Source organism: Eleginops maclovinus, chromosome 4, assembly GCF_036324505.1.
Source record: "Eleginops maclovinus isolate JMC-PN-2008 ecotype Puerto Natales chromosome 4, JC_Emac_rtc_rv5, whole genome shotgun sequence".
NCBI classification, from domain to species: Eukaryota; Metazoa; Chordata; class Actinopteri; order Perciformes; family Eleginopidae; genus Eleginops; species Eleginops maclovinus.
In genome coordinates, this window is record NC_086352.1 from 11,262,916 (window position 1) to 11,289,316 (window position 26,401).

Genomic DNA, 26,401 nt, shown 5'->3' on the forward strand with positions numbered 1-26,401 from the left:
CGTAACCCAGCCCATTGCCCTGGAGCCACAATAGCATTTTTTTAACATAATGTCTTAGTACAAAGACCTGTCAACAGACCCTGATTTGAACATTCGTTGGATTTCCCTTTAATGCAAAAACAACCAAACCATGTTACAAGTATCACCTTTGTGGAGTTTATACAAAATACTCGCTCTCAATAGTCTTTACATCTTCAAAAGACTCTTCAAATACTCTGCAGACCTCTTTACAAACTCAAGTTCTTCTGTCTGTTTATGGCAAGAATTTGTAACTTTGTCCAAGCATAATCTTTGCCCTAACCCAAAACCCAAGGCCAAACAAACTAAAATGATACCGTAGCTGAGTCAGTGTTGATAATGTGACCTGCTCATCATATTTGCATGAATATGTAACTGTAGGCGCTGTGGAGCTGAGCAGCAGCATATAAAGCTTTGAGGTCCATTGCCGGAGAGGATAAACATATTTATTCTGCCTTTCCTAACCTTTGACTTCAAGAAAACACTGACCCATATGTAGGGAAATGCAGTTACGCTAGTTTGTGAAGCAGTATAATTGTGCCCGAGGCGCCTGCCGCTCCCACACCATCAATAGACAATACGAGACAAGAGCAGATGCAGCTTCTGCAACACAATGGGCTCTGACAACATGGAATTATAGCCTCTGCAGCTGAAAAGTGGGTTTTTATTTCTGTGCTCTTGGGAATGGCAATAAAGGGTGGGACATACATTGAATAAAAGCATTGATTCTCATACAAAGAGGCAAAAAGGAAGCAAAGCAAGCATCTGGATGGATCTGTCACTCCTGAATCTCCTCCCAATCCATAAAGAAGTAGAACGACTACGCAGAGGAAGAAACTCAACAGAGAGAACGACACTGGGTGCGAGATGATTCATGAGGAGACAGAGCCATGTGATACATCAGCCCTCGGACTCTCCAAAACCCACAAAGCATCTGAGGAGCTTATATTATGGTGTGCAGAGCTGTGTGTTCATGCATGTGGGTCTGTGCTGAGCTCACTGAACAGCTGTGAGGCAGGCTGCAGGTGAAAGATGAGTCAAGTCCTAGGGGGAGACATCAATCATAGATGGAGTGACACATCTGAGAAGAAAGACAGAGAGACAGAAGGAGAGTCAGCGGAGAGCAGACAACAAAAACACTCTCTGACACGGTGGAGTTCTGACCTTGTTGAGAAGTGGGAGAATCATTGCTGTCCAGCCCGGCCAAGCCCATCCCAGCACACATGAATCCAGTCAGCCCAGAGGGGGAAGAGAGGATGTGATGCAATGCATGACATGGGCTCTGATAACAAACAGTCATTTTCCAGAAACATGCGTCATATCCTGTACTCTAGCACCCTAATGCCAATTAATCTCTGATTAGTGATGAAATTTAGATTTTTGCAGATCCCTGGGAGCTTTGTGGCGCACCCATTCACATGTTGCTTCCTCAATGTAGCATGGTAGTAAGCCAACATTATACTGCACTATCAAAATGATTGATGATTCGCAGCTTGGTTGCTCTATAATGACCACAACGTAGGTGATTGCTTATGTATTTTGAACTCATTAATAAGAGGTTTTATCCAAAGTTGTGATTCGGGCCACCTGAAAAATGTAAATCCAACTTTCCTTTTAGTTATGTTGTAGTTTGGATAAAGCTCTAAATATTCACTTTAGTTTAACATCAAGGCTAAAAAGTGTGACGTTTCTCTGAGGATCTAAACTTTGAGTATATTTTCATCACACATTGTCATTTGATTAATTACTAATGTTTATTTGAGAAGCTTTGAGATTAAATGTATAGAAAATGTAGTTTTTGCCTTGCAAAGTTTACATTGTACGACTTTAGGTATGAACATGCCTTTAGGTAAATTCATACCACCGTCAGCATGGAAAAATGTCTCATTAAGGGGATGTTTGCTATGGATTTTCTTTTGTACTCAAGGCCTGCATTTTTGTTTTAGAAAGATAGGGCCAATAACAAAAGAGTATGCTTTTGCTTTTTATACATGGACTTGATTTATGGCAAAACTGAACAGATTTATGGAAGAGCGCAGAGTGTTGCAATCTTAGTACAGTCTGTTGGTGTTATCAGCCCTCTGATATGTCCCCTGTCAGATATGAATTCAATTCTGGGTCCAGCGGCTGTACCGAAAAGTCAGAGTTATTGGTTTGGACCTTGGGAAATCTCTCGTAACATCAAAAGTTCCAAACAGTTTTCCCAGAAAGTCCAAACATTTCTTATTGAAAGCCACTCAACAACAAGCAGTTTTGCTTGAGACACAAAACAGTTATCTTGTTGTGCAGTTAAAAAACATTTCATCCAAAGTTTGACATTTACAGCGTTTCTCACCTCACACATGCCGACATCAAAAACTGAACAGTGGGAGACTTTAATGGCTTAATGCACCTTTAGGAGAGAAAGAGAAGAATGACCCATCATTCAGGGTCATGAAGATGAGAGCAACCAGACCAGTGGGACACTTTGCTTCTCTTTAATGAATACAATTGGTCCTTCATTGTTAAAGTGAGTCAGTGCTAACAGGATGTGCTGAGGTTTCATCCCAGGCTCATCCTTTGACCCGCTCCGTATTAGATAACCTTTGACTGATGGGATTTAATTGATGCATAAAAGCTTGTGTGAAGCTATCACACAGGACTGTGTCTCAGTGACATATGAGTCAATGTCCAGTGTCAGGCTTTAACGACTTCTAATGGATGTGCATTTTGCTGATGTGAGCTGGTAAGGTTAAAGACTACTCCTTTTTCTCTCCTTTCTATGAAACCTTAACTTTTGGTCTATTTAGAAGTTTATAAAAGGATTGCAGAATGGAATAAATAAAATAATGCAGAATAAAATCGAGGGAAGGCAATTGGAATGTGCAACATTTTTTTTGGGTGAAGAAAAGCGTTTTCAAAAAAGTTATTTTCACTACTAACAGCTGAATGATAGCATCGACAGGTTGTGCAAGCTCTTTCAGACACGTGAGATCTCCTGAGTATGAAGTACAGCTGTGTTTAGGCAGTCCAAAGACCCATCTCATATTTTTAGCCACGTGTTAAATGTGACCTCACTACATAGATGTAGTGAGTTATTTATGTAATAAATATATACATACAAGACAGCTTTATCAAAATCACACAATATAGATATTTTCCAACGTATTCTTGGGTATGCCATGTTGAAGGTTTCATGTTTTATGATGGATATTCACAGATAGATTGACAGCAAAGTTGTGTGGCAACCCCAAAACTATGAATAGTCAATTTATGAGTCCTGGTTAAGCATTAACAAACTACAGATGAAAAGCTTAATGACAGCAAGCTTGTGCCAGTCATCTCGAAAATCCAACGACATTGCGGTTGAATCCTTTTCTTTTGGACAAATAAATGCAGTAACATCTGGCTTTTGTCTTTAGTATGAAGGTTCCATTCGGCTTTAATTCCTGGGACAATTCTGCAGTACTCACAGGTATTTATCAGCTGTTGCTTGGACTGCTGAACATGAATTGGACACGTTCAATTTTGCATCTTTGTGAGTCCAAAAATCACATTACTGGTCACTTTTAAACAGAGACTGAATATGATACATATATATAAAGAGGAGGCAACCGTGGTAACTGCTTTCTACCGTGTACAGACCCAGTTTTCATGCAGGTCAGAATAATTTGACACACAGGCAAAAAAGAATAAAAAGGCATACTCATCCGCTGGCAATTGAAAAGAGTCTATCGCCCAGTTTAAGCGGGTTGACCCATGTTTAAAGAACCTGCATATACTCTAATGTCCAAGTATTTTGCTGTTTATTGAAAATGAAACCAAACCCCTTTATTATATTGAGTACAAAGTCCATGAACCTCTGCTAACCCTTACTTTCCATGGAAAAGAAACCCTCAGGATAACATCTCATCCCTGGTTCAAACTGCAATCTTACAGGTGGATGGATTTCCCCCAGTCTCAGTGTCTACATCAAACAGAGGCAGCACCTGTGCTCACTGCTCACCTAGGGCTACACAACACTCTCTTTTTGAAGGAGTAAGGGGAGAAACCCCGAACAGGTGCAAGGCTTACATCCTCCCATCCACCAAATCACAAGACTTGTATCAAAGCTTTGCACAGGAGCCAGATAGACACCAACAACCTCACTGAAATGTATTTTCTCCCAGATGAACGTTCCGTTCTGTTACATAAAAGTTGCTCTCTGCTTCTAGGGTGGTTTATATATCCTGCAAGAGTTCAGCTGGACAAGAAGCAATAGGTTTAGTTTTTTGATGCAATAAGAGAAATGTAATAGCATGTTGTTGAAACCCTCATAGTAATTACAGCCTTTTTATTATCTATACAGCAAAACCCCACCCATTTTAAACATCTAAGTCTGATTAAAGGTCTGTTCAAAGGCGAGCAATACACATGAACAAAGTTGAATAAAGACTCTTCTCCGGGGAGAGCTCTGCAAAGACCTCAGTATACATCTGTTGAGTCTGAGACTACAAGCTCAGGGAACAAAAAAAAAAGCTCCTCTGTGTCTTGTGCTGCTTGTGGCTACCAGCTTTATACACTGGAAAATCTGACTGAAATGTAGGCGGTTAAGTTGCATTTTGAATCATGTAGGCGTGAGGTTTTGAATATAGCGTGGAATAAAACAACAATGACAATTCTGCTCCTGGATTATTGTCATTCTTGTGACTTTGACAGCACTAAAGGGATAGGTTATAGGAGTACAATAATAGGTTAAATCTTTGGCGAACTCTTTAAAAAGACAACATGTTTTTGTCTTTATTTACAAAGCTATCATCAACTGTACTCCCACACAAACAGGAAGTGCTAGTCAGGAACTCACTCACTCACTTTAGTGTATAGAACAGCCAGCAGCCTCTCTGTGCTGAACCTGGGGACTTCTCTCAGTTTCTGCAGAGGTTTTACTGAATTGCCAATGTTTTCATGTTGGTTGGCTACAATCTACAAGCCACTCTCACCTTTCTCTGCTTTTTGTACCTTCATTCACACATATACTGTGATACCCAGCACTGGGCAATGCAGTATACATTCACATCACATTCAGAATGACTAAGTGATAATGTATTGCATTTAACGAGAGGGAAGCCTTTGGAACTGGTGACTGATTCAATCACAACAGTTGTTATATTGTAGGGATGTATGAGTAGACAATACTATTGAAATGATTATGGTATCTTCTGTTGCTGTATTAACTGTACAGGAAAGCTGAGCGCCTGAAAAAGTTTCTTCTTGTTTTGAAACAATTGAAAATGACCAGTAGGTTCTGAAAGGGTAAAAGTAACACAAGAACCATAAGGTGCTCGGCAGTCTCCATGCTGATTACAAGTGCAGCTTTCAAGGAAACTTGCTGGGTCGGTGCCACTTCCAACACCATGTAATGAGGATATCCTTCGCAGAAATGAACACATTTCCAACATAGGAAAAGGAACTGCAACATTAGCTTAAATACAACACGTCATTGTACTGTCAAGAATAAAACTGAGACACAGAGTGAATTTAAAATCATTGCTCAGTTATAATCCTTACATTTTTTAACAACCAAATCTTTTATTCCTGAAATTCATGTGTTCCCATTCAGCATTCTAGTCGTCAACATCGGTGGTGGACTCAACTGGATTTAAGGTGCAAGAAAGATTCACAAAAAACTACAAAATCCAGTCTCACTTTCAACTGTTTACTCTCCTGGCTTCTTGCCTGAACTGCATCAAGTTACTGCTGCTGCATCTTATTACAAACATTCACAGCTGAAAAGGGGCTGATTTTTATTATGAAAAGCAACAGGAAACCCAATTTTGTGGTTGTTAAGTTTCTAAAGTAACGACAAACTTTTATCATGATATTAAACTGCTTGTGCGCACCACAGTAACAACAGGTGTTGCTAAATCAACCATTGAAATGTAAGGATTATCTCAAATTCAGTGATTAAGTGATTTAGTTACTACACATAATATTTGAATTGCTTAGCAAGGCTATCTTAGCCGGTAGAAAAAAGGTTATCACAAATTTGCATTCAAAGTAGAACAGAAATAGTTGTGGAGGGACCAATTAGGGATTAAATGCTTGTTCAATTTGTTCAGTGTCTGTGTTCAGTGAACAAGGAGCTTCAGCAATTAGAAAGTATCCGGTGTTACATCAGCAGTGCTCTTTAACGGAACACTCAAACCTCAAAGGGTGTCGAATGGTTGGAAACACCTGTAGAACATGTGTCATGCAAATGTGTGTACAGAGGTCAGCTTTAATGGAAGTGGATGTAACCCTCATCATACTAAGTACCACCCAGACAGATGTTTACTCTTTGTCATGTCTTCCAGATGTTTTACTCTATAATTACCATGTGTCATCACTATGCTAATATAAGAGTTCCTGACTTATTATTTTTTTGTTTGTTTCTGTCTTAATTTTGTATTGGGGTTCTATGGGACCCCGGTCAAAAGCACCCAATTGCAGTCTCAGTTTCAATCGATGAAATAGAACAGGTGAATGACATATTTACATGTTCAGGCAGTAAAGGCGTGTGTCAGTCATTTCAAAGAAGACACACATATTTTTCAAAGGCTTGTTTTGTTTCAGTCAATATTCATTAACAATATTTAAGATGCCATTGATTAACTAAGAATGTTTTGGGATAAAATAATGTGTACATTTTAATGATGGATGTGTCTCACAGTAGTTTATTCTTTGGGACTGTCATTGGTAAGAAAATGTTGGAATATCAGATATTTTGAATAAAATATATCAGTTTTTTGTCAGAGTGTGACTTGTTGCTCAGTTTGTTGTGTTTCTGGCTGTGCACTACAAATTCCGAACAGGGGTATAATTTGTCTGGATTAAGATAGGTTACATTAATAGAGAATGTGCGAGCCATATTGATTCCTGCTTGTTGAAAACAAAACAATATAAAGAGACTACATTTAAATCCTTTAAACGTCTCCATCGTTCACTGGACTCAGAGGCTCAGACGTAATGTTTATGTAAGACATTAGCTGGTGAATGATGTAACTGTTTTGTGAAGTTGGCTAAAAAAAATCACAAATCAAGTACTTTATGCACTCAAGTAATCAAATCAAGTGCAGTTTTCAAAACAAATGTCAGATATATTCTTTCAAGTGTTATTCATCATGAGATGGAGTGGAAGTGTACTGCAGTGAGCAGCCATCACGCAGGTCTCACTTTCAAAGGGCCAGTGTGAAGTATTTAGAGGGCTCTATTAGCAGAAATTAGATGATATTCATAAGTATGTTTCCTCGAGTTGGAAATCAACTGAAATGACATGAATCTACATAAAGAGGGGGTCCAGTTAGTTTGTTCAGACAAATCCAAAACCATAAGTGTTACTGTACATCTTTCGACAGGCTTGTAATTATATGTTGACGCCAGTTGCTGCCTACATCGTGTTGCTTTTAAAGTAGTGTGCTGCTGAGGACAGCTTCTGAGAGAGTTACTGCATATGGTGGCTTGTTGCTGCAGTATAGCAAAGGTTGAGCGGTGGAGGTACTCAGGGGGGAAATGGAGCCTGGGATTTGTGATTTTTATTGCCAACAACTTCGCATTTACTGCTGTGTATATGACAACAAAGCCTTTCAATATTTAAGTCTGCAACTGCAATGCTAAATGCAGCAAAATACAACACCCTTTCTCTATAACTAAATGGATGGTTAGGATTACTTCTTCTGAGGGGTTTTGGTTGGTTTTGTGCTAAAGTGCTACTATGAAGGAGCAGTTTGGCTGAAATTAGCATAGTGGCAGAACATCATAAACGCAAACCTCCATGATGTTCGGCATATGTTGAGGTTACTACCCAGTTGTCGATTGAGACTTCCCTGTTCTTGTCTGTCTGTGGACAGTCTGTCTGCACAGCCGCATACATTTGACACTGTACACTCTTTACAAACTGGAGCAGTATTTCCTGAAATAGGCCAAAGAGCTTGGGGTATTCAGGCAGTAAGTCATGCAGAAGGAGGATGCTCCTGTGTTGGTCTCTCATCAGGGGGTGAGAGGGACCCCGGCTATATTAAAACTCCTCACAGGAGTGGGATTCCTCAGACACTTTGACCCCACTGTGGCATTCACACTGCTGTCATAGTTCACATACTACTCCTACAATACTGTGGAATGTGAGTCCAACACCTTTCTGTCAATGTGGCACAGTTTCTTTAGCACTTTAGAAAGAAGCATACATGAACAGATAGGATCTAAATTCACATCTGCGCACACGTGCAACAGCTGTCCAGAAAGCAGAAAGAAAGCTCTCTGTTTTCAATGCTTCTTGAAAACACCGGATATTTATTTGAAAAAAGCTCTTACGTAACAGCCTGGCATTCTACTGGGATTAGTTTTGAATTCTAACATGTGAACTTCACTTGCCCCAACACGCCCTGCATGTCCATCTCTTGAAAGCACTGAAAGCTCGGAGGCTAACTGTCAGAGGATGGATGAAGTAATGCTGTTACACCCCAATAAAAACACTATCAAGTACCGGGGAAAACAGAGTACTACACTGTGTTGAATGAATAGCAAACACATGGGAGCCCAATTTCAAATTCACTAGAGTAGCAAATTGAACATGCTCTTTCATGTGTATGCCCTCAGAAGTTTGTGAAATTAAATATGAAGTGACATGAAGTGTCATTGAAGTCTCAGTGAAGGACACAAACTATTGGATTAACATTTTGTGTCATTTATTTATTCTCGTTTTCGAAAAAGTCTAAACATCTAAAACAATGCCAGTGCCTCATTTGGAACCTAGGCTTGGGGTAAAATGCCAACATTTGCATGCAAACATGTTGGTGTTGAGCATGTAGGCTATAATATTTACCATTATAGCACAAAGCACAAAGTAGGCTTGCAGGTGCTGCCGATGGGAATGTCATGAGTGTTGCAAATATTAAGTCTTAAACCAAAGCTTTGGAAACAAATGATCTGATGGGGATAACTGGAAGGAATCACCAAAATGATTACTATTAATCCTGATTTTGAGATATTTCATTAACAGCCAAAAATGAACACCTGCTTGTGCTGAAAATCATGCATTCTCTGAGGACTATGAACGTCTGTACAAAGAAATTCCGCCAATCCATCCAGCAGATGTTGAGACATTTTGGATCATACTAAAGTGACGGATCCTGAGCCTTGCCACTCTTGAGACTTGAAAACAAAGTTAGATAAATGTAAGCAAACCTGGTACCATGCAAGGTGAGATGTCAACAAAGACTCTGATCTGTTATGTAATCAAGATACAAAGATGACAACTTTTTGGGGGGGAGTTATGGGACTAAAAGTGTAGTTTGACTTCTGTAGAATCATGCAAAACAATTATATTTCAGGTATGCCTAAACTCCTCTGTCTTAAACTCTTGCATTCACTGTCAGTAACTTGTTGCATAGTTGGCTCACAGATGACATCATCATTGGCTCTATTATGTGTACTTTAAGAAGAAAATTATACTTGATCACAAAGCAGGTCTCAGCAAGCTGGAGCTTTAACAAGAAGCACATGTCAAATTCTCTCTCTGATGTAGTTTTCCTTTAAGAAAATATGTTTTAGATTAATAATTGTGCAACATCTTGTCCTGAGAATCAAATACAGTCATACACTCATCACGCTATTCTTGCATCACTCTGGAAATACACCAGCCTTTACTGCTATGATTCAATGATACATTGGATTAAAGGAGATTGGATTTGTTGGCAAACATGCTGCACAAATTCTGCTTCAGCATCTTATTTCTAAAAGAGAAGGAGAGAGAGAGAGAGAGAGAGAGAGAGAGAGAGAGAGAGAGAGAGAGCGAGAGAGAGAGAGAGAGAGAGAGCGAGAGAGAGAGAGAGAGAGAGAGAGAGAGCACCTTCCAAAGTGATGAAGCAGATGGTAATCACAGTCTAGACAGGCAGGGCAGAGAGGAGGAAGGTGAGAAGGAGATAGGCCTTGCTGCTAAATCAACCACCCACAGGAACAACATTTTGAAGCCTTTTCAAAGACTCCACAGCACAGATTTCTGCAATGCGAAAAGCAGGCAGTCAAATTATCGCCGTAGCGCATCATGATGAACCAACAGTACCAGACTAGAATATTAATACGCTGGCATGGAGGGAAAGGGGAGCATGTGTTACTGTAAATCAAAGCGTTGGCAGTATATCACGATGTGTTTTCATTATGTGAACAGCACTTGTTTTGCTCACAAACAAAGGAAAGACATGCAGTATGCAATGACAAGAAAGCCTCAAATGGTCAGAACAAGTGTGACTTCTGACCTTCACAAACACCCCCACATTGTCTGCTTGTACACTTCAGTGCTTTTCCATACCAGAAAACAAACGGATTTCCCCTCTGATAATGCCTGCAGTGTTCGTACCCTTGAATCATATAAAAAAATCAATGAAAAACTCATCTCACTTCGCTGACACGGTTTTAACCTAGGTTTGAGACCCCCAACCCACAGACATTTGAATTCACAACGCATTTTGTATCGACGGGCCTCTGAAAGCTGAAGGGCGTCACAGCAGCAGCTTTATGTAAAAGAGCATTCTGTCAATAACACTGGATAATCACAGGCTGCAGTGTGTGGAGACTAATAGCACCTTACAATAGGACTGGAAGGAACAGTTATGACACACACAGATACTAAGAGCACGTCTGCGTTTTTTTTTTTTTTACAGTTTTACAGCCAATACATCAATCATTTTGTGATTAACAGCAACAATTAACTTGATCAACTGAGTATCATTTCCTTTATTGGTGTAAAACTATTAGCTTACCACTGAAAATGAAGAAGGTCTGTCCTGATCTTCTCTAGCAGTTTACAAGACAAACACTGATGTAGTTATTCAAACATTAAGGGGGATTGATTAATTAGGGAATCATAGGACACATTAATTGTTTGGACTCTGCAAAGACGTTTACTGTACTTCAGCTTGGTGCCAGAGATTAAGTGGAGTGCTGTTGCCCTCTAGTGTCAGATCTTTGTCTTTCTTTTGGGATATTATTTAATGTAGCAGAATTTCAAAACTTTAAAACAGTTCTGTTTCAGCAGCTCATTTGAAGAAAAAAGGAGATAGCTTTTAATGGAATATCTAAATGTTTATTGTTATTAGATCAAGGTGTTTCACGGCATTTGGTAAAAAGGTTACAGTTCCCTTTTTTCCACCTCATGCAGTTCCCCCAACATTTCTAATGATTATTTAACTGACTTAATCTAATGTGGAGGTAAAGTAGTCACTTGGATAACATAGAAAAACACAGGCCGCAGCTTTCGTTTGTAATTGGTCTTGTATCTAAATGTGGTTTTGTCACAATGTTATTCAATATGTGTGTATCAATGTGTGTGTACTTGTAGAACTCAGTGTTGGGGTAAAATGTGTGAACACAGTGACATGATGGAGACAAACAGTTGGTTTCCGAACATTTAGTCCCAACAATCCCTTCAAAAATAGGTTTTCTTAGATTTTTCAGTCTTTATGCAGTTTATCAATTATGTTTTTGAATAAGATAAGATATCTTTATTGAAGAACTGTTTCAAAGAAAGTGCTATCAATCGAAAGAGGGGCTTTATTCTGTCTGCAGGGTGTCTTAATGGATTTTTGTCTGAATGTCAAATGCAGTCCAGTTTTTAGGGTGCAGGCAGCGCCACCTGCTGGATTTTGTTTTCCTATACAAAATATGTATTTTACAGTAAAAGCTAGGTTTTTGTCACTTAATGCTGAATAAATTATGCATTAAAAACACTTGCAGATATCATATATAAAAACTAGGCTCAGTATTTTTGAGTCAGCAGCATGTTCTATTTGGCTTTACTAATCAGAAAAAGGCTTCTAAAGCCTGTTAAAAACATCAGTATTTGCTGCTAAAGATTAATTTAAGGGGAGGCTTTAATGGGTGGTGGTGTATTGCACTAAGTCAGCCACATTCCGCCTTTACTTGTGGCGTTGAGGAGGAGCTCAGTTGTTTATTCATTCACGTCAGCCCCTCTCGCCTTCCCTTCCCTCCTTCCTGCTACACACAACGGGGACCCACCGTTGTAACTGTTTTTCCCATATTGAAATTAACCACAATCACGTCGCCACCATAAACCGATTTTGGAATCAGGTGAGTTAAGCATTTCATATTTCTCTCGGTTTTGACGGCAATAGAGGAAATGTCTGTGCCGCCGGAGCGTTGACTTGTCCGGCCCGGCGAGGCGGAGGAGTGTTTCAAGCGTAACTTATTAAATTCCTCCTGACCAGGATACAAAATGTATGCGCGTAATGTCTGGCGATTTTAACAGCCTGTGCGTTTTCGCTATGAGCTTTCGGTGCGGTTTTTGCGCTGCGCTGGAAACAAATGGTCGATGTAGGTCAGCAACTACAGTCAAAATGTCGTCTTTTCTTTTTTTACTTCCACATTCTCTCATGCCACAAACAGATGGCGTCGAGAGGGGGGATGGAGAGAACGGGGAAAGAGATGCATGAAGGAGTAGGGGCTACACCAGGCCACATTAGCCCGGGTCTGCACATCACTAAACCGGACCTTGCACACACACAACATTACCCACCTCTCCATGTCAGGACAGCAGGCCGAGATGTCTTGAGCAGGCCTGTCTCGAACAAAGTTTTTGCTGTTAAGTTGTCGGCCCTTCTCTTTTAAAGATACAGTGCGAGTTTCATAGGAGGGGTGGGGGTAATGTTTTTTTTTTTAAAACAGTCAGAAGTGTCCACAAGATAAAGCTCGCCACTTGCTGTCTTGGCACTGCTTTCAGTGTGGTGCACATTGTAGTCAGTGCAGAGCGGATGTTTGACAGCTGAAGCACCAGGGAGATGCACTGCAGCAGATAACCTGTAGCCCGGCCGGCTGCTCCTCCTGTGGGGAGACAGGCCAGGCTGGCTCTTCACCGAGATCATTGATAGGCCACAGGTACCCTCCTCTGCTCTAATGAGGGCACTGCGTCCCACACTGTCTGTAAAGGGATATGATGTTGCTGTACTGTATGTGTCTGGTTTTGTATGCTCTTATTTAGGACTGCTTCAGTGCCATTTTAGGTGCAAAGCTAGAATGATCAACAATGCTGTCCTCAAGCACACCTGGCGCCATGCAGTGCCTAATGCAAAGTGGATGGTGCACTGCATGCAGCAAGACAGCTGCATACTGTGCATACCAGTTGTTCAGCCCCGGGCCTATAGATGTGCTCCGATGCAGTTCAGTGTCAGTGCACTTCAGTGCCTTAGAGTAATTAAAAAGACATCCTCCCCAAGTGGTTCTATGGGTCATCTGACTGATGGTCATTTAGATGGAAATATTCAAATGACTCAGCGTTGTTCAACCCAGGTAATATTGACATGCAGATCTTAATTCCTGCTGCAGATCTCACTGTTTTGCAGATTGACCCATTTCTGCTGTCAGTTTCTCCTGAAATGACACCTTGACTAAACTGATTTAATCATCTCGGTGCCCAAAGGAATGAAGGGCGTCAACCATCTCTATCCAACTCGACTTCCCTAGTGTTATAGTATCCATTTGTCAAAAGATCGTATTTCATCGCGGCTCTTAGATTGAATATACCTCAGTGATTCAAAACTGGTGAGTGATGATGGCCTGGTGTTTTCTCCTCATAGATTCAACCTCTGTATTCTCAAGTAGCCTATGCTTTTCATAGGCTGTTACTGGATTTTTTTCCCAAATAGTCGAGCAGCTCCAGTGAATGATCGGCCATGGATAAATTGTTTGTAGGAGCGATCAGCCTCCCTGAATGCAGTTTAGGGCTTTCTTGACTGTTTGATGCTAACCTCTCCAGTCTGTTTTTACTTGAAGGCATCTCGCCAAATATTAATTTGCAAACTTGCCATCTCACAGCTGGCTGCTATATTTGGTTTCTTATGTGTTAACCTTGTGTTAATGGTGTCTATACGGATCTGCTTATTAAAAAACTTAGCGATTTTGGCGTCGTTGAGAAGGATGGACGCGCTTTGTTTTGCTATTTTGACAGGACTTACTTAATATGTAGTGTTGAAAGATTGAATGATGACACTAGAATAGTATTTGACATAATGTAGGATCATCTGATAATTGGATTAAACGATAGTGTTGTTAAAAAAGCTGACAAGTTTTCACATTGGCTCATACTTTGTCTGCGGAATATATGCCTCCTACTGTAACAGTACATTTTATATTACTTTTTTTTGGCCAGCTTGAGGTGTAAATTAATTAATGAATATCCCTTCATTTAAATCGATAATGTGTCATTACACTGCTGCTGTTGCTGCTGCTGCTGCTGCTGCTGCTGCTGCTGCTGCTACTGCTGCTGCTACACGATGTGTACGCTTCTCAGGGGATCATAAGCCATCCGTCAGTGGATCATCAGGGGCAGGGAGGATGTTGAATGAGGTCCAGCAGAGCCAAACAGAAGCCCATCAGGACAGCCACAAAGTGCATAAAATAACGGAATAAATCCTCCTAACTGACACTGAAAATTAGACGCGTCTTGTTAATGAAGATAAATAGAAATTAGCAGTTGTCTATATTCTCTCTCCCCCTGTCTTTTTGTGGATGTGGGAATATAGCTGTGGTAAAGGTTTAGAATAGCTGATGATGGTGTCAGCACATTTCAGTGCTCGGCTGTGCTGCAGGCAGGGTTTAAAAAAAAAAGAGGCTGATGTTTCTCGAAGCACAAAGGCCTAATGTGTAGGGCCTGTTTGTTGCAGCCGTGCTGAACGACCTCCAGAGTTGAATGCCACTGTGTTTGTATGTATGTATGAGTGTATCGTGCCTATTGGACTGCCACAATACCAAGGGCTTCTGGAAAAATGAGGCCTGCAACATTGAATTGATCATAAACGACATTGAAATCTAGCCTTGTGTTGTTAAGTGGGCTAACAGCTGACTCTATATGGCTTTATTAATAATAAATGCAACATGCTATTCTCCCATTGCATAGCAGATGACGTTTTGTTGAATCGTTGGCATGATTCAATGTTTTAGCTATATCACAACTGCTCGCATCATTTTCTGACTTTTGGGCCACGTTAATAAATGTTATGGTAAATATAACTTTGATTTAAAGCAGTAAAGGCTTGTCAACATTTTTCTTTGATTATGACAAAACAGCATTGTTGTTTTTAGACATAATGTACAACATCTGGTTTGAACTACACTCACTTTTTGATGATTTTAGAAATGCAAAAAATGGCAAATTCTCTTGCGATGTTTGTATTTTACCCAGTATGTGAGGTAATGCCAGGGATCTCTATCCCAAAAGCTACTCGATCTATTGCCATGATATTTGATATGCATGATCCTCAGAGGACGATCCAGTATGACTACAGTATGGTGATCCCCTAAATGTTCATGTAGCTCCACCAGCAGTTCAAAGATTTCACCTGTTTTGCGAAACATCTCAACATCTCTAAGATAAATTGGCAACCAATTTTGTGCAGACATTCCTGGTCCCGACGGCTGAATCAAACAGACTGTGATCCCTTTTTCTCAAGTGGCAATATGACATGGACATTTGGGGCTTGAGTGAAATTACTTGACAAGGACAAGAAAGGATTTCCATGATACCTGGTGCACATATACATGGATATAAAAACTGTTATACCTCTGGTAATCCCTTAGCTTTTCATCTAGCGCTTTGTCATGTCGAATATATATTCTTCCCCAAATTCCCACGAGCGATTTGGTGCATTATACATATTTTTATAAATGTGAAGTCAGTCTCATGGAGTGTAAGCAGAAGGAGTTTTTAATAGACAACTCCAGTGTGTGATGCTTATTAGGTGCGAGTCATGCCTGTCAGGTTTGTCTGTCAGATCTGGTCATTATTTTATCGCTGAAATTATTTGTAGTTTAAAGTTAAAGTATGCTCTTCTCATGTATAACGACGACTGACTGCTCCACGTTTTCCCTTTTTCTATCTTCTGGTTAGATCTTGATTATTAACTGCCGGGCTGACAATGATAATGTGTGTTGTTCGGTCAGATGCGTAACCACATCCAGTGTTAGCCTGCAACCTTTATGTCCCTGAAAGCCTCTGTTCACTTAGCAAACTACCACTTTCCTGCCTAGTGCAGAGCAGTGGCCTAGTTCATGCCCTCTTGAATGTAATTTTAGCCATGTGTGTGTTTGAGTGCAGGCATTGTGTGTATGTGGTTGTGGAAGCCTCTCTGTTTTGTCTACTTCTCTTATCGTCTCTGTTTCCCGTCCTCTGATTCCCTCTCTGTCCTTTCACACTGTTACTGTCTCTCTCTGTCAGTAATGAGGCTTCTGTCATGACACTGCAGTACCTGAGCAGTGATGCTGGGGTAGTTGCCTCCGGAGTTATGAAGTTTGATGTGTTCAGCTTAGCTTCCCCTCTGTGGATGGACGGACAACGTTATTCTTCAAGGAGTTGACAGGAAAGCCATCTTTGAGTATCGGTTTTATTGACACCTTGTGTTGTAGCCTGCTGATATCTGGTTATGCTAAGGCTGCAAATGGGTGAAAAGTAGCTGGATTAGAGAAATTGACAATGAACTTGCTTGTTTAATAGTATGTTGCCGATCAAATGAGTATAAGGACTAATAGACACCATTTCTGTGCCACATCAAAGGAAAGACAAATCAGTTGGATCCATTTAAAGACTAAAAATAAACATCTGGTCAAGCTAATAGATAGAATGTTGACTGCCATATTTAGTTCATGGTAATGTATTGTTCATTTTCTATAAATAAAAATGATGCCAAGACCAAGCCATCAAATCCTAAAATACAAATAAGACTGAAACAAACACGTGCCCCAGTGAATTCCTCACAACTTGCCTCAGTGCATACAGTCTCTGACCTTGCTGCTGGGTTCACTGTTACACTGTTGTGTGTTTGTGAACATGTGAGGAGGGAGCTTGCAGTGCATGAATGTGATGCAAATAAATCCACATTGAACAGATTCAATCCAAGAAATGCTGCAAGGTGTATGACTGCTTAGCATCTAGGCTGAACTCACTATAGAAACATTTTATGGAAGAAGGGCAACATGTTTGTCACACATCTGCCAATATGCATCATCTGGACTGCTGTCGGCCTGTTCCACAGTTTAGAAATCCGGAGAAGACGGGAAGGTGTCCAAAAACATTTATTTTATTTACTGACAGTCGTATACACTTCATGCAGAGATTTGACTTGCTGTGTTTAAGAAAGGAGCCACGGTTTGAACACTGTGAATGACTTCCTGGAGGGACTGTCTGAAAATGTGTAAATTATTACCGTTTTTAAATGACATCACTTCTCCTGGCGTTTTATGACAGCCTATTTTTCACTTTACCTTCTACTGTGGCTTGTTATGGACTCACTAAGTTGCATGCAGTGGTGAAAGCGTTTTGCTGTTACTGTCATTGAAAGTTGAACAGTAAAGATCTTAGAAGTAACAATCGAAGACCTGTGTTTCACTTAGAGCAATAAGGTGTATTTGCAGGTGTGACCTTTCAGGGCTCTCATAAGTAGGCCATTGGCTAAATCACCATTGTGTGTGACTTGTGTAACGCACAGGCCTCCATATATTTTACTTAAGAACAAATGTATTCCCTTTATGTTACATTAAGTGCATGGCTGCTGTTATTTAAGGTCTTTTGACAGCTGTCTGTTCTGTCACTCAGTTACAATATTTAAGAACCCACCCATTTAAGAAGTCAAAAAGTTGAGCAAGGTAAAATAGTCTTAAGTGTCCTTGAGCAAGGCACTATTTCTCCTTCTCATCTCTGGGGGCGCTGTTGTGTCGCTCATCTCCGATCAGTGAAAACTAGTAAAAAAAAAGAATGTCCCACAATTGGTATATAACCATAATCTTCTTTTAAGAGCATTATTATACTTTTTATTGTCCATTTTTCTATTTTTACATTGGACACTTGTACCAAATTTGTATTTAACTACTAAAGATCTGTAAGAGAGAGTCTCGTTTGGTAGAAAATCAGCGACACATGAGGGTTAGGGTTATCCTGGGAGAGAAAATATATGATGGAAGGGATGAAAAGGGGGTGAAAGGAAGAGAGAGAAAAGGGAAGGGGGTGTATCCATGGAGATGTGAGGAAAGAGTAATGGGAGAGAGGAGGATAAAGAGTGAGGTAGTTTGAAACTGTTTGTTACAACACACTGGAAGAAAATGGCAGACCCACAGCAGCATTTACCAGAGCAGCAGAGCCGACATTTATTGAGCCTTTAAATCGTGTCGTTTGTCGTAATTCCATTCAAAGAGATTTGTTTGAGAGCTTTGTGTCTTGACATTTTAATTAATCTTTTTTGAAAGTGAAACATATAGTACAGTAAGAGCGAGACATAGTTGGAATAAAAGGAAAACCTGGGGTTGACTTTTAAAAGCTTTAAGGTTAATTGATAAGCACTAAAAAATAACAAGTTTCGACTCCCACATCATTCATATCGACATGAACACTAGTATTAATGTGTGTTATTGTGTATCGCAAGTTTTTTGGGAGTTCAGGACTTTATTCCTGAGGGACAGCTCTTCATAAATAAATAATACTGTATTTGCCTGAAGCTCTCCAAGTAGGCTTCTTAAATCTGCCATTTAAATCTCCTGTAATGGTTGACGGAGAGTTTATGTATTGTCCCCTAACAAGCACTTCCAACTGCCCTTCTACTTTTATAGACTTGTTTTGCTTTAATCTAGGGATATGTTTAGTAAATGAATCAGAGACTTACGGGTCACTGAGCTGCAGTTTGACCCCATGGTCAGTGATACTCGACCTTTAGGGCTCACAACTTTGATTGAACAGTTTGAAAATGGCTGTTTCAGTGAGCCGTCGGGCCCTGTGTGGAGGAATTTGCATTTCTTACAGGCCTCTACTTTATTCAGGTGGTTCCTTTTAATATCCCTTCTCTGTATGAACTTTAATTATCAGGGCTCAGTTATTTACGAGTTATCATTTGAACCCAGTATCATGTGGGTGTGTTGAATTGCAGAACTTTGAGTTCTCTAACACCCCATAACTAATAATGGTGGTGAGCATTAGATTCCAAAATGTAGGTATTTACTATTACTATAAATAGTGAATGATTATACTGTCACTACATCTCTTTAGCAACCTCATCTATTGGCCTGCTCGTGTATATAGTGACTAGAAAAAACACAATACATTCTTGAGTTTGCTTCACTTATGGTTGCTCTTGCATGTGAAAAGTGACGTAGCAACAAGAGCAATAAAGGACAACTTCAAACGTTGTTCCTTAAATTGGACAACATCTTACATGACAAAAGCTGCCAAACATCTGGACCACTGCCTAGGAATAAACATTTTAGGACACTTGGAGCACTGCCCATTTCCAAACGTATCTATTTTGAGGTGGTATTAGCTACTTGAAAACATGGATTTGAGTCATGTGACCTGGATACAAGTTGACTCGGGTTGACTTGACTTCCCCGAGAATAAATTGCTTGGGACTTTTATTGAAAATTGGACAAAAGTACTTGAATCAGTTAACTGCTATTAGATGACACAACCAGCACTTTTTAGAAACTATCTTTCATTTTTTGGGTAACATGATTATTAAACAAAACACAGTTTGACTGAGTTGCATGTTTATCTCTCTAGTTAACCACCCTGATAATTAACTCCTGGCAAGTGATATCCTCCTTGCCTTTGTTGGCACTAGTTCTTCGAGGTCAGCTCTGTGTGTCATGACCTTCTCATCTTTCGGAGAGGTCACATTAGGAAGAGAGGTACTGAGTTGTAATGCTGTTTGGATCTCTTGCCCAACTGACATATTTTCTAAACATACAGTTTATGATCGGAGTTTTAGAGAGAAACATAGGAGAGCTGAGACAGTATCACGTGGTAATGCTGTTGCTCAGGCTTTAGCATTCAAACGAATACTGAATCGGCTTGACTTCTTCTGCACTTCCTGTGTGCTAGGAAGGCTTAAAATGACAAAATGTGTCATCAATTCCAACTCAGAGGTTATGTATTTTTTCCAAAGGTATTTGTATCATCCCTGATGTGTATGTTTCCATGAATACTTGTTTTTGTCACTCTGGTTACATAATGTTTTCGATGAGGATAACTTCTGTAACAGGTAACAGAAGAAAACTCAGATTAATGCACCAACTTCTTCTTGTACTGATCCTTTAGTACTGATCAAACTTTATGTTCATATAGTGCAGTGTGGCTTACAACAGACCTGAAAAGACTGAATAAATGTGACGGTTAGAGGAATTATGAACACTTTCTGAGAATACCTTTAACTTTGTTGCCCATTGTAATTAACATTTGAAATCATAGGGCAAATATGTTGCTTATCACTACAGAACTTTCCTGAGGATCAATTTAAAGTTTTCATTTCTTCAGTATCGCTGCAATTGTGATGGTTGTCTGTGCGTCCATGAGTACATTGCAAACATGAACTGCTAAAAGATAATTTGGCATATTTTATTGTTGCCAATTTGCCAAAATGTTAACAAATTTAGACAAAAAAAGCTGTAGCCCAAAAATGACATGATTGAATATCGAGCAAAACAGGAGGAGTTAAGGAGCATGTTGGGAGGACAAAATATCTGAGGGGGATGCCCTTTTTGAAAACCACCCTAATAAAGGTTACCAATATATATCTCTGTTAAGGAACAATTTTCCAAAATGTTATCTGTACTCATCAAAATAAAAGTAAGCGTTTCAGTAAGGGGAGCACCGCACAGCACACTTATATGGGGCAGTTTTAGCCTCACATTGATTAACATTGGTCATTACAGCTGCTCGTTAATTATAATGTTACTGTGTGTGTGTGTGTGTGTGTGTGTGTGTGTGTGTGTGTGTGTGTGTGTGTGTGTGTGTGTGTGTGTGTGTGTGTGTGTGTGTGTGTGTGTGTGTGTGTGTGTGTGTGTGTGTGTGTGTGTGTGTGTGTGTGTGTGTGTGTGTCAGAGAGAGGACTTGTAAAAACAACAATTCCATTCTTCTTTTACTGCAGCCATGTTTTTGAAACCACAAAATAGACGAGATTTTTGAGCTTTCGTTCTCCCTCGCTCACTCCCTATTTTTTTTTTGCTCCCTCTTTCTGTTTTTCTCTCTCCAGCTCTCGTCCCCTCCCCCCTCTTTCTCCCTCTTTCTCTTTCTGTTCCCCTTACCTCCTCTCTCCCTCTTTCATTCTCCCTCCCTCCCTTTCTCTCTATTGCTCTCGTTACCATCACGCTTTACCCCTCCCTCTCCTCTCTCTCTTTGCCTCCCTTTCTCTCTCCCTCTCTCACGTTGCACACTGCCCCTCCCTCCCTCTCTCTGTCTTGCTCTCACGTTGCTCCCTGCCCCATCTCTCTCTCCCTCCCTCTTTTTTCTGTCTCTCTCTCTTTCTCTTGCTTGCTCTCCCTCCACATCCTCCCCTCCCCCACTGCTGCCTCTCGTTTTCTCTCTCTCCTTTCCTCTCTCACTCCACCATTTCACTCACTCACTCACTCCCTCACTCTCTCACTCCCCCTCCCATCCCTGTTCTCTGTATCTCCTCCCCTCCCTCCCCCTTCAATCCCTCTTTCATTCCATGCAATCATCTGTTCTCTCTCTCTCTTTCTCTCTCTGCTTCCTCTATTACGCCCCCATTTTGTCCTCTGCCGTTTCCCTTTCTCTCTCTTTCCTCCATGTTCTCTCTATCCTGTTGTTTATCACACTCACCCATGACATTTATAATACAAACTTTATTTAAAAAAAAACTATCACACAAAAACACATTAGGGTTAGAGACTGTTCGGATTCTACAGAATAGCTTTATCTTGCTTTTCCCATTGCAACATATTTGTATGTTATTTACTGTAACCCCTCCATCCGTGGCACTATCCACAGGCCTCTGTTATTCGCATTACCCGAAATATAAAAACCTTCCTCCCTTAGCAATCTGCCCCAAAGCTGGCCGTTTACCACAACATGCTGGTGGCTTTTTGTCCTTGTTCAACAAGTGGCTAAATTGGACTACAAAGGAACCGCAAATGACAGTCATCGTCTTTTCAGGAATGTGAAGTAGAGGACCCAGGTGACGGCCTCACCTTTCAGCTTCAAAGATGGGTTTGATGCATGTTGAGGTTTAACTGCAGGTCAAAGTGTTGCTGATGTGAGAAAGTAAAAGTCACATTCAAATTTGTTATATACAATGGTTCATGGTTCTTTTTAAAAAGTCAAATATCCAAGACTGTGAACATACACAACACGTTGCGAGAAGTCAACTACATCTCCCAGAGTGCATTTTGGCAAGAGACATCCAATCAGATTATTTGTTTTGAGAAAACAGATTTTTGTGGCAGGGTACCATTCCTATCGGCTCTCACTTTTTATTTTCATGTATTTCTTTTCTGTTTAGTGCAGCTTCTGCTGTTTTATTAATGCGACCTCTAACTATTATTATTAACTCCACTAAATATTTAAAAATCCCTTGTTCAACTAAACATGTTTCAAAGTGATGTCATCTAGTGTAGAGACAGTTATGGCCAAACAGTCCTTCAGCCAGCTCTGTCTGTCGCCTCCTTCCCACCTCAGTGTTTTTATCTGAATGCATTCAGATTAAGTCTGGATAAAGTTGAGACAAACAGCATTTTGCATCTGTTATCAGAATATACTGTATCTTGAGCAGCCACATTTGGTCAGATCTCCTGTTAACTGTGACGGCTGCTGGCCAGAACAAACCCACATGTTGCTCTTGAACATGTAAGAGGTTTGCAGTGGGATGTTGGTCCCTTGCTTCAGATGCAGACTGCAGTAACTTTACCCAAATCTATTTGGCTGCGCTTTGAGACATGCATGTGCTATGTGTACATGTATATATCTACAACATATGTGATTGTTTAGTTGGATCCCACCATTTTTTTTTTATGTTACTCATTTTCAAATCTGCCCTCCCCTGATCAGATCACATTTTTACGATGCTGAGTTTGTTAACAGGACCCAAGGGACCGGGAGATCTTCTAGTTGAGAAATATAAGTCACACCCCAAGGCGTGTTTTGTACTGTAGCTGCATTTTTTTTTTTAAAGTTGATTTAGTTTCCTGTATATGTCAAAGTGTATCTATCTGATGGGCTTTGGTCAGTTTAAAGGAAATGGGAGCTTTTGCCACAGTTAAAATAGCTTCAGATAAATGAATTGGCTTTTTTCATTTGGAGTTTAAAACGGAACAATGCAAAATAAAGCATAGAAATTATCAGCATGACTAGAGTTTAATTTCCAGGACTTAATTTAAGTCCTGGAAATTAATGTGCAGTGGAAGCATTGTGTGCTGTTTTGTGCTCGAATGGGTTGCGATTGACCCTAGTTTGAATTTCCACCAAGAATGTACTTTTTTGTGGAAGTGTTATTCTGTAAAAAACCCCCCCCCCCACACACACACACTTGTCATGTCTCAGCTCCTGCCATATTTCTCAATCTGTACTTCTATTTGCCACATTTAGATTGCTAGTTTAGAAACAATTCGTAAAGGAAGCCAAAAGACAGGGAATGCTGAAGTGTTTCTAATAGTCTTACATGTGCTGATTATTTTATCTATAACAATTACACATTTAGTCAGACAATTTCCTATAATGTGTAGAGCCCATTGAGCCAAATGTCCAAGAATCAACCTATCAATTACACATTTTAAAATGTGTTTCAAGCTACAATTCTGATCTATCAATCCTAATTAGTGTTTTTATTTTTCTTTATTTCAAGATGTAATTAAATGTATGACATGAACAGAATGAACTTTAGTTTATTGTTGTTTTTCTACACTAAGTTTATCTCATACATTTTGATCTGACCCCCCCCCCAATCCGATCATTGCTTTCTGATAGATGCCTTTCCATTTGTTGAACCTTTAGGCGATACTTCTTTAACACGTAGAGTCAAAGGGTCTCACTCTATCTTCCATGCGATCAAAATTACTCTAGCATGAAAATGGACAATACTAAGAAAAAACAGTAGCTGTCCGGGCCATCTGAAACACAGGGCTGCTCTGCACATTGAGATTAAATCAGACGATAGCTCAGACCGTTGGTAGACTGTGCTCTAGTTTTGCTCTGTGCCATGAGAGGGTGTATTATTTTTCAACTGATGAGCGTCACACTGTGGAAAATAATGCTGTGGCCATACAACATGTTGCAAAGAGAAAACACATAATGCTAAACAGCATTTACATTTAAAATCAACCAACAATTCCCTCTTGACAGCTTCTATTGACTTACATCATTTCAGGAACCTCCAGCTAAAGAAACTAGCTCTTGAGATTGTCTATTTGCAACCTTTCTTGAGTCCAAACATTAGTTTACACTAAGAGATGTTTGCAAAATGCATGCAAGGCATCTTGAATGAAGGTGTTCAATTGATGTTTTTGGAGGAAGTGTTGCTCAGTTGTCTCTTGCTTCCATAATTTGCAGCTTGGGTTTTTGGAATCATCGTTGGCTGGATGTGCATGACCTTTTTGAACTTTCAGGCAGCTGTCACCATCACATCTCTCTAGCTTTCTTAATTTGGCTTGTCACCAGATGACGTGAAAAGAGATTGAAGTTTTCGCACTCGAACCTCAAACCTGTTTTCTGAGGTGTCCATCAGAAGACTCATTTGTTTGTGTGATTGAAGGAAGGAGAGAAGAAGATGTGTTCATCATTAACAGCAGCACTATACCTCTTATTCTTTACCTTCATTTTTCCTGCTTCTTTCCCTTCATCCATCTTCCATTTCTTCTCATTCTTTTACCGCATTCTGCTCCACTCTTCCCATCCCCCTCTGTCTCTTTCTCTCTCTTTTTTTTCTGTCTCCCATCCACCCCTCCCCTCTCTTTTCCTTCAGTATTCTTTTCACTCCCTCTTCCTCTTTTTCTCTACCTTCCCTCCCTCTTTCATTCGCTCATCTCCTTGTCAGTCACCTTCCATCTCTTTCTCTTCCTCTTTCCCTCTCCCTATCACACACTTGCATCCGAGTCTGTGCATGAAACAATCTTCCAACACTTTTTCCTACTCATAAACCTCACTTGATAAATGAGAGTGAAACATACAAAAGCACAGACAAAGAGAGAGGGAGAGAAAGATGCATTTAGGATGCACAGAAAAGGGACTCGGCAATAAATAGAGCTACAGGAAGAAACAGATAAAGGAAGAGAGGCAGACAGGGAAAGGCAGAAACAAAGACAAAGAATGACAGACGGAGATGTAGAGTGAGGCGAGCCAGCCTGAGGATCCATGATTTCATATTGATATGATATGCATTTAATTTCAGTTTTAAGGTGTTTGAGGTGCCCATTAATTATGACACTATCAAGGAGCCAAGTGCAAGCCAATCATAAAGAAGTGTTTTTGTTTATTTTTAAATCTACTCCCCTTCATGCTTATTTGTCGGAAGGACATTTGTTTGTTTGTGTCTGGTCTATGTTTGTGCTGGTGTGACCAAAGATGAAAACTGTGTTGAAGAAAAAGAAGAAGAGGGTTGGAGGCGGGCAAATGTAAGCCCCGCCTCCTCTCATCCCTCACGTATAAATAGGAGGGGAGCGTAGCCTGTTCTCACTCAACACTCCGGTGAAGAATGAGATCCTTAAAGCACCTGAAACCTCACAGCAAGAGGAGCGTGGTGAGTTCATCGGCTCTCACTCGTAGCATGTTAAGTGGTAGTTCCTGCGTTGATCACACTCACAGCTGAGAGGCAGGTAGAAAGCTGCCGTCTGAGAGGCTTCTCTGTAGTTGTTCTTTGTTTTTAAAGTTGCAATTTGCAGATTCATCTTCCTCACTAATTAAGAATTGTGTCTGGCGTGAACTCCATTCGCCTTTTTTTAACTCTTCTTCCTTCCTCTTTCTCCTTTTTGCTTTTTTTTATATCTTTCATTCTGTCTGGCTTTCATTTTGTCATTTTCTTTCTCCTGGTTGCTCCCTGCATCTCACTCCCTCCCTCCCTTCCTCCTTCCCTCCCTCTCTCTGTCTGTCTCTACATATATATCTTTCTTTCTCTTTCTTCCTCTTGCTCTCTTTTGACTGCTGCCTTACACTCACCCTCTCACTCTTTCACTCAGCTCCCCTCCCCTCCCTCTCCAGTGTCTCTCTCTTCTCTCTCAGCCTTCCTCCTCCCCTCCTCCCCCACCCCTCCTCCTCCTTATCTCTCCTTTACTATCCCTCTACCTTTCATTTTTGCTTTTCTTCCCTCTCCCCCCTCCCCTCCACTAGACGATTGCCTGCTCTAAGCTCTCTCTCTCCTCCCTCCCTCTGTCTCTGCTTTTTCCTTTCTCCCCCCTGTTCTCTCTCTGCTCTCCCGTGTTTTTGTCTTCTCTTTTGCTTTTCCATTCTTTTTTTATTTCTTAGTCTTACTCTTTTCCCCCCCTTGCACTTGAATATGTGCTGTGTGTAGATCAGTAGGCCATCTAATCCTCCACCACACACACACACACACACACACACACACACACACACACACACACACACACACACACACACACACACACACACACACACACACAC

The 26,401-nt window shown here is 40.4% G+C and overlaps 1 long non-coding RNA gene across 1 annotated transcript; it reads right to left on the reverse strand.

Annotated features, from left to right (window-relative positions):
• Nucleotides 1-681: 681 nt before the first annotated feature.
• LOC134863711 (uncharacterized) lies at nucleotides 682-12,647 on the reverse strand. Its single transcript, XR_010165711.1, has 3 exons — nucleotides 12,542-12,647; nucleotides 2,354-2,410; nucleotides 682-1,099 (listed from the first exon to the last, which is right to left on the reverse strand). It is a non-coding gene; the product is annotated as an uncharacterized LOC134863711 (long non-coding RNA).
• Between the last annotated feature and the right edge of the window lie 13,754 nt (nucleotides 12,648-26,401).